This window comes from Halichoerus grypus, chromosome 9 (genome assembly GCF_964656455.1).
Source record: "Halichoerus grypus chromosome 9, mHalGry1.hap1.1, whole genome shotgun sequence".
In the NCBI taxonomy this organism is placed as follows: domain Eukaryota; kingdom Metazoa; phylum Chordata; class Mammalia; order Carnivora; family Phocidae; genus Halichoerus; species Halichoerus grypus.
In genome coordinates, this window is record NC_135720.1 from 53898591 (window position 1) to 53911969 (window position 13379).

Sequence of the window (13379 nt, forward strand, 5' to 3'; positions counted from 1 at the left end):
GTGGAATGGGGGAGGCAGTCTAGGAGATGAACTCTTGCCAGGAGAGAACTTTCTGGGGCGCCTGACCTCTCTGTGCCCTGTCTGGGCATCACCCCCTATGAGTTTACCTTAAAGCGATGGGTTTGTGAGCAATGGCTAATAAAAAGAGCTATTTGGACAACTAGCAGTTTACGTAATCACAACCATAACAAGAACAATAATAATAATATGTCCAGGAGAAACAACAGGTCACTGAAAATTTGAGAGTAGATTCCTGAGGCGGGAATAAGGTGTCCCCATCATCATCTTACTCAAGATGCCTTTTAATAGAAGGTAATAACCAGAAATGAAGCCATCAACATAATGCGTGCCAGGTCATAAAAAATAATCGTCGGGTCAGCCAGGCTCCCCAGAGCAACCTTCCTCTACCTTGTTCTCGGGTGCTTAGCTGCAGACTTCATTTGTCACCTCCCCGAGGAGTGACCAGTCCTCAGCGTGCAGACGTCCAGATTTGGAGCAGAGCACCCATTAAGCTGATACATATTGTCCCAGCTTCCGAGCAGTCTGGTTGGTAGCTTTGAACTCCAGGAGTGGGCCGTTTCCTCTGTGGGAGAGAAATGAGGGGCAGAGTCAGGATGAACACATTTCCCTCCTGTTTGTTTACCATATGTGTGGCTTCCGAGAAATCTGGCCGGGAAGGGCTGCATCACTAACACGGCCCGGGTGGGCCTCTGTGTGGGACCCCCAGCGCCGCGAGACCGGAGAGTCTCCTTTGGGCTCTCAGGAAGTTGGTCATGTGGTCATTTGCCAACCCCAACGTCCAGAAATGTGTCATTTCTCTTAGAAATGGACCTGAAAACAGACAGCTACCTAAACATACCGGCTGTCCCAAAGAGCTAATGCCCCCCCACCCCCGGCAGCGGGGCGGGGGCGAAGGGGGCAAATGAGTCATGCCCTGCCAGGCCCGCAGCCTGTGTCATCTTGACAGTTTATAGGCTAACGTTTGACCAAAAGTCTCTCTGTCCCCATGGTTAATACCTTGTGACCCTGGAACTCTACTTTCATTTTAACAGGCATAATTCTTTTTTTTTAGAGAGAGAAGATAGAGCATGAGCAGGTGGGGGGGAGGGGCGGAGGGAGAGGAAGAATCTTAGGCAGGCTAAACGCCCAGTGCAGAGCCTGACAGAGGGCTCGATCTCACCACCCTGAAATCATGACCTGAGCTGAAATCAAGAGTCGGATGCTTAACTGACTGAGCCACCCAGGCGCCCCTTAATAGGCATAATTCTCAAGCCTCATTTTATATGGATGGCCTTTGACAGGAAAATTCCTCCCAAGCAGCGGAAGGCAGATCTTGTGTTTGCAGGGCATGCCGTGGCTTTGACCTGTGCGGCGATCCCGGGCTGAGCCTGGGAAGTTTGGGACGGATCCCAGGTCATTGTAGGAAACGGCGGCTTCGGTGCGGGGGCCCTGCCCTGCATTACTCAGAGTCTCAAAGCTGATTCATCCCAGTGATACAGAGAATGGGAAAAGCAGGCAGCCACTCTCTGTTACACACCTCTTTGTCACATTTGATCACTTAGAATCATCTGACATAATTTGGATTGTTTTACACTGTGTTATTTCACATTTTATTTATGAAAGCTGGAGGGGAGAAGAGACCCATCGCCAAGTCCTCATCCCTAGAGACGGGGCACTGGGAGCTTGGGCCACTGGTCAGTTATGGTCGGTTCGCTTCACCTGCTCGTCGTGCCTGAGGAAGCCCCCTGACCAGCCCTTCCCCTGGGGCTTGGTCAGTGGCCTTCCTGTCATCCCTCAGACGAGGGTCTCTCTGGTGCAGTTGGGGGCTTCTCCCTTCCCTGTCAGGCTTTGTGAGCCCAAGTGGTCAGGATCATCTCGAAGGAAGTCCTGAAGTCAGTAACAGGCCTCCCCGCCACTTTCGGGTGCAGCAAATGCCCTGCCTCATTTCCTCTTCCTCTCTTGGCTCTGCCTGGGCCTGTCAGCCTCTTCCCTGACCGCCCAGGGTCCTAAAGGCTTGCGTTACTTAGATTTGCAAAGTCTCAGAATCTCTGAACCCATAAAGGGCGCTCACATCCTTTCTGTCCCCTCTCTGCCCCAACACTTCTTCCATTGTCGACCCTTCTCTACTGGAAGAGTATTTATTCTGCTCAGCGGGCACCAGGAGGGACAAGCATTGGACACTTTTTCTTACTTTGACTCCCAGCACTAAATTCCTGTGGTCAGTGCTGGAAAGGGGCCTCCTCAAGCCTCTGGTGTGCAGTGTTCCCAGCCGAGTGACACACCAGCATCTTGCTGGAAGGGCCCTGCCTGCACTGTCCGCTCCAGCAGCCTGGAGCTGCAATGGCAAAGTGGCCGGCTCAAGGAGAAACGTGCTCTCAGTGTGAAATACACACCAGATTTCTATGACGGAGAACCTCCACAACGAGAGAATCCCAAATGTCTCACTGATCGGTTTTGTGTTGATGACATGTTGAAATGTTATTTTGGACATAGTAGGTGAAATGAAATATTAAAAATACTTCGCCTGTTTCTTTTCACTTTTTTAAATGTGGCTACTAGAATGTTTGAAACTACACGTGTGGCTTGGATTCTCTTGCTATCGGACAGTGCTCATCTAGGGTGAGACACCGGCCATTACTTCACAGGGCTCCTGGGGACCACAAGGCCACACCTTAGTCTCTTTGAAATAGCTCCAGAACATGGCCTTAAGGCTGAGCCTTCAAGTGGTGAGTTCCACCCACACAATGAAGATTGGATTAAAAGGAAAAAGTTTTTTTTAAAAAATCCTTCCTAACTGCCTGATTAGCTTATATTACAGGTCCCCAGGGACTATGTTTTCTTAAGCCTTAATTGCTATCAGTGTAGTGGCCCCCAAGAAACATGTTAATTACTGTGGCTATTATTAGGCCCAATATTAATAATAGCCATAGTAATCATCTGTTGAGCCAGAGTGAGTGAAATATCCCCTGCAAGTGAGATGCGCACCCATTAGCTCAGAGTGTGTGTGTGTGTGTGTGTGTGTGTGTGTGTGGAAAATGAGCTCGTCTGGGAATGAAATGATACCTTGAATTCAGAAAGAGTTAATGCAGAAGGAGCATGCTGCCAGGCGATGTCATCCATACCTCCACGCAGATGCGCAGAGGCACACGTGTAGGGATATAAAAATTGCTAGCAATGTGTCTGTGCAACCCCTTTCTTTCGGGCATCAGAAGTAGTTCCAGCAGGGACATCTCTTCTAATGCAGACGTGGCTGAAAACCTGTCTCTGTGGCTCACGACTCTACCACAGTTCCTGGGAGGTTAGGCGGGAGTTCCTGTTGAGCCTTTGTTCCTGGAGCAGCCCCCCACTGTCGCTGTGTGCAGACCTCCTTTCTTCCATCTCTCAGCCTCACTGCACATTCACCTTCCTGAACTGTGGAAGGTTCCATGGGGCTCCCTTATTCAGAAGCTTTCAGTGAGTTTCTGCTGTCCGAAGAATAAATCCCAAACTCCACAGGACTCAAGGCCCTCATCACTCTGATCCCCAGTTCCTTCCCTCACTTTTTTTTTTTTTTTTTTTTTTGCCTAACACTCCACACAGTTCAGCCCAGCTGATGGGTCACTCATTCATTCCACAGACATAGATTGAAGGCCGAGGATGTGTCTTGCACTTTACCAGGTTTTGGAGACATAAACAGACGCCATTCCTACCCCCTGGAGTCTACTGTCTGGTGAGGAAATATTTATACAAATAATTGTTTTCTCGGAAACGGCTATGAAGAACGGGGCTAGAGAAGCATAACTTAGCTCTCCTTAAACCCTGTTCTCCACCTTGGGTGGAGGCTCCTGATGAGAGTCACGTCTTTACCTCCCCAAGAGGGCCTACCATGCAGCTCCGCGTGTGGTGGGTGCTCAGGGACGTCTAGGCAGAGATTATTGGTGACAAAACATCACAAGTGGATGGGCTATTCCAAGCCACGTGGTCAGTGGTTTTCCATGCCTGAGCAGCCGCAAGAGAGTCAGGGTGCGGGATGTGGCCCACCCCCGCCAGGCTTTGTGCAAGGCGTTCAATGGCAGTAGCCTTCCTGTGAATTCCTCCCAAGACCGTAGAGACAAGTTTACTCAGTAGAATTCTTTGATTGAGGAGCAACACTTTTAAAAACATGTTTGAGATCTTCTGGCAAGACCCTCTTTCCAGAGGGAGGGCCCTGAAAGGGAAACGATGGCTCCTCTTCTCCTTTGAGGGACTCAGACACCACCCAGAAGTTGTCCTGACGGGGAGCATTATCACCAGCGGAGTATGGTGGGTGATGCCTGTCAAAGTCATGGTGTCCCGCCCTCGGCTGTCAACTGGGGAGCATGGGGAGCAAGAACCGATGTGACGCCATCGCCCATCGAGACACAGCGTTACATCATGCAAATCCACGAGGAGTTTCTGTGGAACCAGAAGAGGGAGTGAGCTTCTTACTAGCTGCTCTGAGGCGTTTCATGAGTTAAAGTGAACACGAGCTTATGAAATCATAACTTGCGTTTTCTTCTTCATACTGTACTCACCAGGCTGGGCAGCAGGTTTTTAAAGAGAGGCCCTCAGGCTACTTTCCGGTTAGAATCATCTGGGGATTCCTGTGCCTCATCCCAAATCTTCCAAACCAGGTCTGGGGTGAAACCCAAAACCTGCCTGCCGTCAGGGTGCCCCCGGGCACTTGTGCAAACTGAGCCAGGGTTGAGAACGGCTGCTGAGCATGCGCAGCCCCAACCTTCCCGGGGTTCCTTCCTCTCCTTCCCTCACTGTCGGCCCTGCCTCCCTCTAATCTGCACTGGAGGTGGCGGTTTGCTTTCCCTGGTCCCCAGAGCTTATGGTCTGCCACCAAAACTACCCACCCTGCTGTCACCGCAAACTGTCCAGAGTTGTTAGAGTTGCCTCTTGGTAGGGAGTGGCCACTCTAGTGGGGGCTGGCTCTGCTATGGCCCTGGAGGGAGAGGGCACAGGTGCCATGATGGGGACAAGGGGATTCCACTACAACAGGATGCTTGGGTTAAAAACACCAAACTCAGGGGCGCCTGGTGGCTCAGTCGTTACGCGTCTGCCTTCGGCTCAGGTCATGCTCCCGGGGTCCTGGGATCGAGCCCGTGTCGGGCTCCCTGCTCGGCGGGAAGCCTGCTTCTCCCTCTCCCACTCCCCCTGCTTGTGCTCCCTCTCTCGCTGTGTCTCTCTCTGTCAAATAAATAAATAAAATCTTAAAAAAATTTTTTTTAAACCCCACAAAACTCCTGTAGTCCTTGTATTTCCTAAATAGAAAACAATGCATTTTTTTATTGTAGGAAAGGTGAACTTAAAAGGCCCAAAAAAGAATGAGGAAGAAAACAAAAATCTACCACAAACTCACACTATGGACATAATAATGAACATATGAATAAACTCCCTTCAAATCTTTTTTCCTTTTCATGTATTTGTGACCATGATGTTCTATCTTACCAGTTCAAACTACAGAATGATCACAGCTCTTTTAACATTAAGATTAATCAGATTTGGGCCCCCATCCTGCAAATGCGTCTGTAGCTTCCTGTGATAATTTTAAGAAGTTTACTTGGTCCCAGTGCTATTGTTCAGTTCTGGTCTTAGTTCCTTGCTGCGGAGCTGTTGGGATGTGTTGTTGCTGCCTGCCTGCGGTCAGTCTCCTTGATTTTAAAAGGTGGCCCCTATACCCCCGCTGGAACAAGAGCTTAGACATGGCCGCTGAGGCGGGAGGACTCCGTAACACTGCTAGGAAGCCAGTCAGTTCATCAGAGATGTTCTTGCAATATCGAACCTCAAAGAATAACAGCCAACACCTCAATCCCTTTCCTCTTGGGTAGTTCTGACAATGTGTCCACTCCTTGCTATAGGAATGTCCTAAAACGTATGGACAGGGACCACCTTTGTCAAGCCTTCCCCCCGCAACTCAAAAGTCCTACTAACCCCCAAATCACCCCTGAAGTGATTCTCCCCAAGGTGACCCACCAATGGACAGCTGCTCAAAGGTGGCTGGAAACTTTCCAATGTCATCCTACCTTAAAATGTATGAAAAAATGATGTGGACTTAAACTCTATTTTTAATGATATAAGGACTTTCTACTTTATCCTTTCTACCACTCCCAAATCCTGATTATTATTCCTAAAAATGTTTGAATTATAGTTTGTTTGTTTGTTTGTTTGTTTTTTCCAAGGCAGCCTCTTAAAGGAAATACTACCGGGGCTAATCCTGGAGAGCACTGGCTTTCTTACCTCACATTATTTTATTCCCTTTCTCCATTTCAGGGCCTGTCTATAGACCCCTAGGCTGCAGGGATGCTAGACTGTCCTTCCCAAGTCTTTTCTGATAAAAATACTTTCATAAAAACCAACTTACTCTAACAAAACCAACCTTTAACAAGATTTTAGGACTTTTCCAGTAGGAGGGTATTTTTAAAGAGAATGAGAGAGAGAGACAGAGAGACAGAGACAGAGAGAGCATATAATGGCTAGCACCAAGAATGAATCACTAATGATGGCATTCATCATCTGTGGGGTAAAGAGCATTTGACATACTTCCAATCACACTTTGTGGTTGTTTGGATGCCTGGTTGCTCTGCTCTGCTGGAGGCTGGCCCCAGATATTTCTGCCTGCTGGAAAATTAAAATAGAAAGCATTTCATGTAGGCACACTAATGCATACTGTTCAAGACTGACAAAATACTGATAACAGTTGAAGCTGGATGATTGGCACATGGAGATTCATATACTATTGTCTCTACTTTTGTGGATGCTTGGAAATTTTCATAATAGAAAGTTTAAAAATGCTGTTTAATCAAAAACTGGTTTGGTGATTATGTTGGGCTTTTGACTTTGTGCAGATTGGAAGAGTGAGTAAAAAGATTTGAAAAAAGAGCGAAATATATAATTTCATTTAGTCAGTTCATAACTGACAAATTCACTTTGAACATGAGGAATTAAGTCATTGCACAAAAATATGCCACAAATCCAGTTCCTTTCTCTTTAGTAAAATAATATTTTTATAATCCAGGAAGTAAAGCACCATTATGCAAAAAGAGAGGGATCTATGTACACAGTACAGGCCCTCCAAAAAAATTTACCAAACTTTTCTTGTATGAAAAATAACCACAGGTCCAGGCTGGTTCCAACTCTTGCCACAGTCATTCATGAAACCTGTACTAGCAGAAATGCAGGGTCTTCTGAAATAATCATACATACTTTAGAGACTCAGGAAGTTAAGGTTAATTATTGTTTCATAATCTGAGAACTTGTCATTGGATGATATAAAATTATGGTCATCAGAAACTAGTTTAATAGTGACAGTGTGGATTATCTCAGGGATATCTTGCATTGTAAATATACAAAGTAAAACTTGACCATCCAGAAATCTTGGGGAGGGAGTCATTTTTTTGTTATTTTGGTGATACCGATATCCTTCAGGTAAAAAAACTTTAACCATTATGTACAGGAATTTCTTGGGAAAGTTGTGAAGCTCTCCAACATGTTACAGTTGATCATGTGTGTCAGTGTGTCAGATGTCATCCCTACACAATTACTGCATTTCTCAATGTCAAGGAGGCTGTGGTTGGGCTATCATGTCCTACACGAACTGATATCACATTTATGCCTTCATAAAGCTCTTCTGTCTGTTCAGGTATCAGCTCCCTCTTCTATCCACTCCAGGATGCAGGTTTCCAGTGTCTTTCCCTCTGGGCTCTGCCTTTTCATTTGTTGTTTCTAGCCTTTTATGAACTAGAAAAAAGATCCCTGGCCCTTTTAGAATTGTGTAGAAATTAGGAGTAAGTAGAATCTCAATGACTCTGAATGAGGGGTTTGCCTAATAAGCCAAGTACTGGGATTGAGCACTGGACTTCTAGAAAACCCTTGCTGGTGGATCAGAGGCTAGTATACTGAACGGATAGGGTCTTCCCATCAAAATAACTTATATGGTTTGGGTAAGTATAACATTTCTGTGTCATATTTTAGGCTCTATGTTGCTTTTTCTCATTTATTAACATTTTAGTGTTTTCCACACCAGACTTTGCCACACAATAGACAATGCCCAGACTCAAAGATGTCAACTTATTGAAGGGAGTTAACGTCCATGGATCCAAATTACACCAAATGAATTATTATTTTTACATCTAAGGGTGTGTATGTATGTGTGTGTGTGTTTTAATTGCCCAAGAGGTGATTAGGCAGCGCATAGGTGGTGAGAGGCAGGGCAGCACGGTATTAGACCACCTCAGTGGTAAAGTGGGGACAAGCCCACCGTTGTTGGGTGCCATGGGAGTTGGTATTTGTAAAGCATTTGGTGAACATGAACTCTTATTTTTAGGCAGGGAGAAGAATGAGCCAAGACTGAAGACAGTTTCTGAATCAGAACAAGAGTACATTTGCCCCCTTCTTCCTCCTCAGGGAAGGGGAAAAAAGAGAAAAGAGGATAGTGAAAATGGAGATGAAGGCAAGAAGCCATGGAGGCACTTTGTGACTCTTTGTGTCTAATGACCATCGCCTGAACAGAAGCGTAATGGAAATGTTGACTCACGCATCCACCAACATCTGGCAAACAACCTGTAGAAACGACAAAGGGAGAGTGAGAGGATGGTGAAAATAGTCACCGGAACAGAACCAAGGAAGCAAATACCCCAAAGGACCTGTGTAGCAGGGAGAGCTCATTGCTCCTTCTGGGATCTTTTCCTGGTGTCTGGAGGGAAGTCCGAGAGAAATAGAGTCAGACATGAAAGTAACCAAGGTCAGGCCAGGGACAAGGGCTGGGAAGCAGCGAGCTTGGCAGACTTTTTCTTTAATTTTATGATCTCATGAAATGCAAACTCATGTGCAAGGAAGTGCAGTCTTGAGTTGTTAATTAAACACCGATTCAGTAAATGAAAGGACAAAGCCTGAAGATGTGGCATAATTAATTTCGTGGTGCACTTTTCCCCCCATCTGGGACTTGAGTCATTTCCAAAGACAGACGGCAAAACCCTTGAACTGCGGCTGGAAATGAAGATGATTAGCTTAGGTGCTGACACTTTTTTATTCATCAAGACGTGGGACACTGGACATAAGGTGGAACTTCCAAAGCTTTCAATGAAAGCTGAATGGTAGTCAAGGAAGATTAAGAAATAAGAAGACCCCTGCCTTCTAAACAGGAATGGAGGCCCTCTCCCTGGTTCTCAGTTTCCAGGCTATCATAACATGAAAAAAAAAGATGGTTGGTGGTTTTCGTTGTAAACATTCAGCTCCAAACAAATACCTCAATTCATTAAGCAGTCAGATGAGGAGGATGATCCATTTTGACTCATGCTGCCTCAGTGGCGGAAGTCCCACTGCAAACAGCAGAGGAATTAGATGAGACTAAACTAACTCAGGTGTCTGTGGAAATGGGTGGGAAGAGGCGGTGACTCATGGCCAGGATGAAGATAAGCTGCTTCTTTTCCTTATAAACACCAAGTCCACAGTCCATTTTCTGCAGTCATTATAAAAGGGGAAATTTATTTTAGTAAATAGAAAGTAAAAGGCGCCAGAGCTCCACAGGTGAGACTGTCAGTAGGGCTCGAGGTGATGAGCCGAGGCATGATGAGCATTCGCCACCCCACCCAGTCGGCTCTGATGCCCAGACCCCTGCCCCCACTGATTAGGGAGATATGAATAGCAAACAGAGAAATGGTATCAAATGAGGAGGACATTTGGCCCTTATTACATTATTTAAAGTTGTTACAATTATTGAGGTTTTATTTTTTTTTCCCCACAGAAAAAGGGGACAAAAGTTGTCTATTTTCCTTAGTGCTTTCTTAGTCCTGCAGTATATGGTTTCCAGGTCTGAGACTTGTAGGAGATTTTCTGTAACCCATCACTGACAAACATTGAAAAACATTTTGGGGTGGAGATTTTTGATGCCAAAATTTCTAGGTTGGACCTGATTCACGGTGGGGGGCTTGGGTTTCCTGAAGAGTACCTGTCCTGGCTGTTTGCTGGGAGGTCTGTGTCATTCACCTTCTCTCCAGCAGAAAGAGGGAACCTCTCGTCTCCCTACTCCCACCCCCAAAACCTGTCTCAGCAGCCTGGACTTAGGGAAACCCTGAGCCTGACTTGTTGAGTTTGCCCTCAGTTATCGATCAGTTTTGGGGGAATAGCTGTCATGGCCCTAGCATCACCCCTACTGAAAACCAAAGAGGACTGAGACTATAGAAGGGTCAGAAAAAGAGGATTAGACTCAGAGTTAGAAAACCAAGAGTATAGTTGCAGCTTTGCACCTGATGCCTGATGTGTCCATGGAAGGGTCACTCTTCTCCGTGGGCTGTGAGATCAGGGAGTTGGGGACAATGGCCACAGTTCCTCCTCCTTCTGAGATTCTACTAGTCTATGAAGAGCTATCATCGGTGGTAGCCGAGGTCTGACAAGCTGCCATACCCTCTGGGAATGTGCTAGAAAGTACTTCGAACCAAGAAGACATGACTCTCCATATGACAACAGCCAGGGCTATCAGTCCTCTTTGTGACCACATGTGTTCAGGAGACAGAGGACACCCGAGTGTGACAGAGCCCGCAGAAGTTTTAGGGGAGGAACTGCTCATGGCACTTCCAGCCTGCTCTCCCATGTTCCCCAAATGTCCTCCTTCCCACATCTTTCGAGCAACCACGTTGAAACTGTGACCTATAACTCCAAGTCCAATGTACTGGTAGGTTATGGAAATCCTATTCTTCAGTCCTGTTCTACATGTCAGAAGCATCAGATTGGAACTGATTTGAAGGGGACAGAGCTGTAGAACTTCCAGTAGAGCTATGTCCAGACTGCGTGCAGAGAATTTGCTCCATTTTCAGACCTCTATGGAAAAAGTTCTCTATTTGTCCCTTATTTAATGACTACCAGCCCTCACTGTTGAGATTAGGCACATTTTAAATATTATTTTTTATTAAAAATTTTGATAATATGTGTACCTGGTGCAAAATTCACAAGAGACAAGGAGATATTCCAGTAAGTCTTCCTCCTACCCCATTCCTTAGTCTCCCTTGTCTTCCCTAGAAGCTTCTACTTTTTCCAAATTCTTGTGTGTATGTTCTAAGATATTCAATGCACATGTAAGACTTTGCATACATTTTGCTATTTTTTCTTTTCATTAATGGTAGTATGGTACACACTGTTACACATTTGCTTTTTTTCCCTTAAAGCTATAGGTTAGGGGTCTTCCACTCTAGTACAGGTAGACCCACCTCATTCTTTTTAATAGCTGCATTGTATTCCACTGTATAGATTATCATAAATTGCTTAATCTGTCTTCTATTAATGGATAGTTAGACATTTGCAAAATGTTGTTATAACAAACAATGCTGCAGTGAATATTCTTGTACACACATTGTCTCATTGGGCATTATCACGTATCGCCTTGTGCTACTAGTTTTATTTGCACGTGTAGATGTCTACCTTTTCAATTAGATTGTAAATTCCGAGGGAATAGGAGCAGACATTGTGCTGTCCTGTAACTGCAAAAACACAAAGCGAAGCATCATGCACGTGGTTCAGGTTTCATAAATACTGGGTGAACGAATTAAAGCTCCTTAGTTGTGCCAATGATACTTCAGGAGATGAGTAAATGGTAATTCAAAGGTTAAATGACTTGCTTAAAATCACAGAGACCAGGCATAGGAAACATTGATAAAATAAAATAAAATAAAATAAAATAAAATAAAATAGATGAAAATAATACTTTAGATATTTAGAATATATTCCAAAAGTAAATATTTTTCCAAGTTTATATGCACCTTTGGAAGAGATAACTCCATTGGCTAACTCTGCAAGGTGAGTAAATAACTCCTCTGGAAACATCGGCCATCTTAGGAGGCAGGCACCTCCAACTACTGCAATTCCACTTGATAAGTGTTGACTCCAGTTCACCAAACGGTGTCCCAGTGACCTGGAAAATTCAAGCATCACCCAAGGTGCCTGACTGGTCAATAGGGAGACATTTCCTCACAAGAGGAAATCTAGTTCAGCCCAGAGGAAGATTAAAAAAAAAAAGAAGAAGAAGGAAGAAGAAAAGGAGAAACAATCAGGTGGAAGAAAAATGTTCTCTGACCGTATGACAACTCTGGAATCCATCAGGCCAAAGAGGGACTGAGGAGATGATTTGGGGCTGCATTGGCTGTCATCAGTGATACATGAAGAGAATGCCCCTTTGTTAGCAAACAAGGCGGGCATGTTTATCATGATGTTTCATGAACACTCATTATAACCTGGTAGTACGAAATGTGTGGTCTGATTGGTTGATCTCAAAACAATTATGTCAACATCTCATAACTTAAAGATTATACAGCTTTGTAGTTTCACAACTTACTACCCCCTAAAAACAAAAAGTTTTCCATGCAGGTGAGTGTTGTATTCTTTTTTTTTTTTTTAAGATTTACTGATTTCAGAGGTGGGGGAGGGGCAGAGGGAGAAGGAGAAGCAGACTCCCCGTTGAGCACGGCACCCCAAGGGGGCTTGATCTCCCAACCCAGAGATCATGACCTGAGCCAAAACCAAGGGTCGGACGCTTAACCGACAGAGCCACCCAGGCGTCCCCGGAAACTTTTCCAGGATTTCTAAGACCCCCTAACTACCTAGAGTGACTCGAGTGTTGACATGAGTGCTTCAAGGCAGGAAGTGTCTTTTGCCATCAAAATGGGAAGAGTGTTGGAGTGCTTATTTTCTTTGCCCTTTCTCTCTTTTCTCCTTAGTGACCTGAAAGACCGAACTCATTGGGTCTAGGAAGAATACCCAGATTCACCCTCATTCCTACCCCCAACCAATAAAAGCCTTGTCATTGGGTTTATGGGTTGGAAGACAACAACCAAATGACACGGCACCAGGGACAGGAAGGATGGATGCCACACGGCACTGAAATGCAAGAATCATTTGAGGAGCATTAATTATCCAAGGTGGCAGATGGTGAAGGGATGGAGGTTGACACTCCTAAGCTTGAGTAAAGTGTCCTGGAATCTGAGTGGTTATAAATGGTCTGCATTTCAAGTTCCTGCCTCACCCCAAAGTGCTGGCAGCTTGCTCATAACAAGGCCCACCTGGGCACCTGGAGCCCTGGCCCACAGGGCAGAGAGCCACGTGCCGAGTCATCAATAAATACTTCCCAAAGCTCTGGGCTCGGAGCTGCAGGGCAACACCACCCTGTTTTCCTTGGGCACCCTGACCCAAACACCGTGCTAGGCAGAGTGGCTAGAAGGGAGCGCCACCAGCTGAGGTTTCAACAAGACCTTTAATGTCAATACAGCTTTATTAAAATAAGCAACATGCTTTTACATTCTTTGATCTGTAGAAATGGACGTAGAGGGCATCGGGCTTAACTACTGCATTTTACAAACCTGAAAACAGACCTAGAGAGGTCACACCTC

At 45.5% G+C, this 13379-nt stretch overlaps 1 long non-coding RNA gene across 1 annotated transcript; it reads right to left on the reverse strand.

The window, feature by feature from the left end:
- Positions 1–265: 265 nt before the first annotated feature.
- LOC144378967 (uncharacterized) lies at positions 266–11898 on the reverse strand. Its single transcript, XR_013440912.1, has 2 exons — positions 11757–11898; positions 266–583 (listed from the first exon to the last, which is right to left on the reverse strand). It is a non-coding gene; the product is annotated as an uncharacterized LOC144378967 (long non-coding RNA).
- Between the last annotated feature and the right edge of the window lie 1481 nt (positions 11899–13379).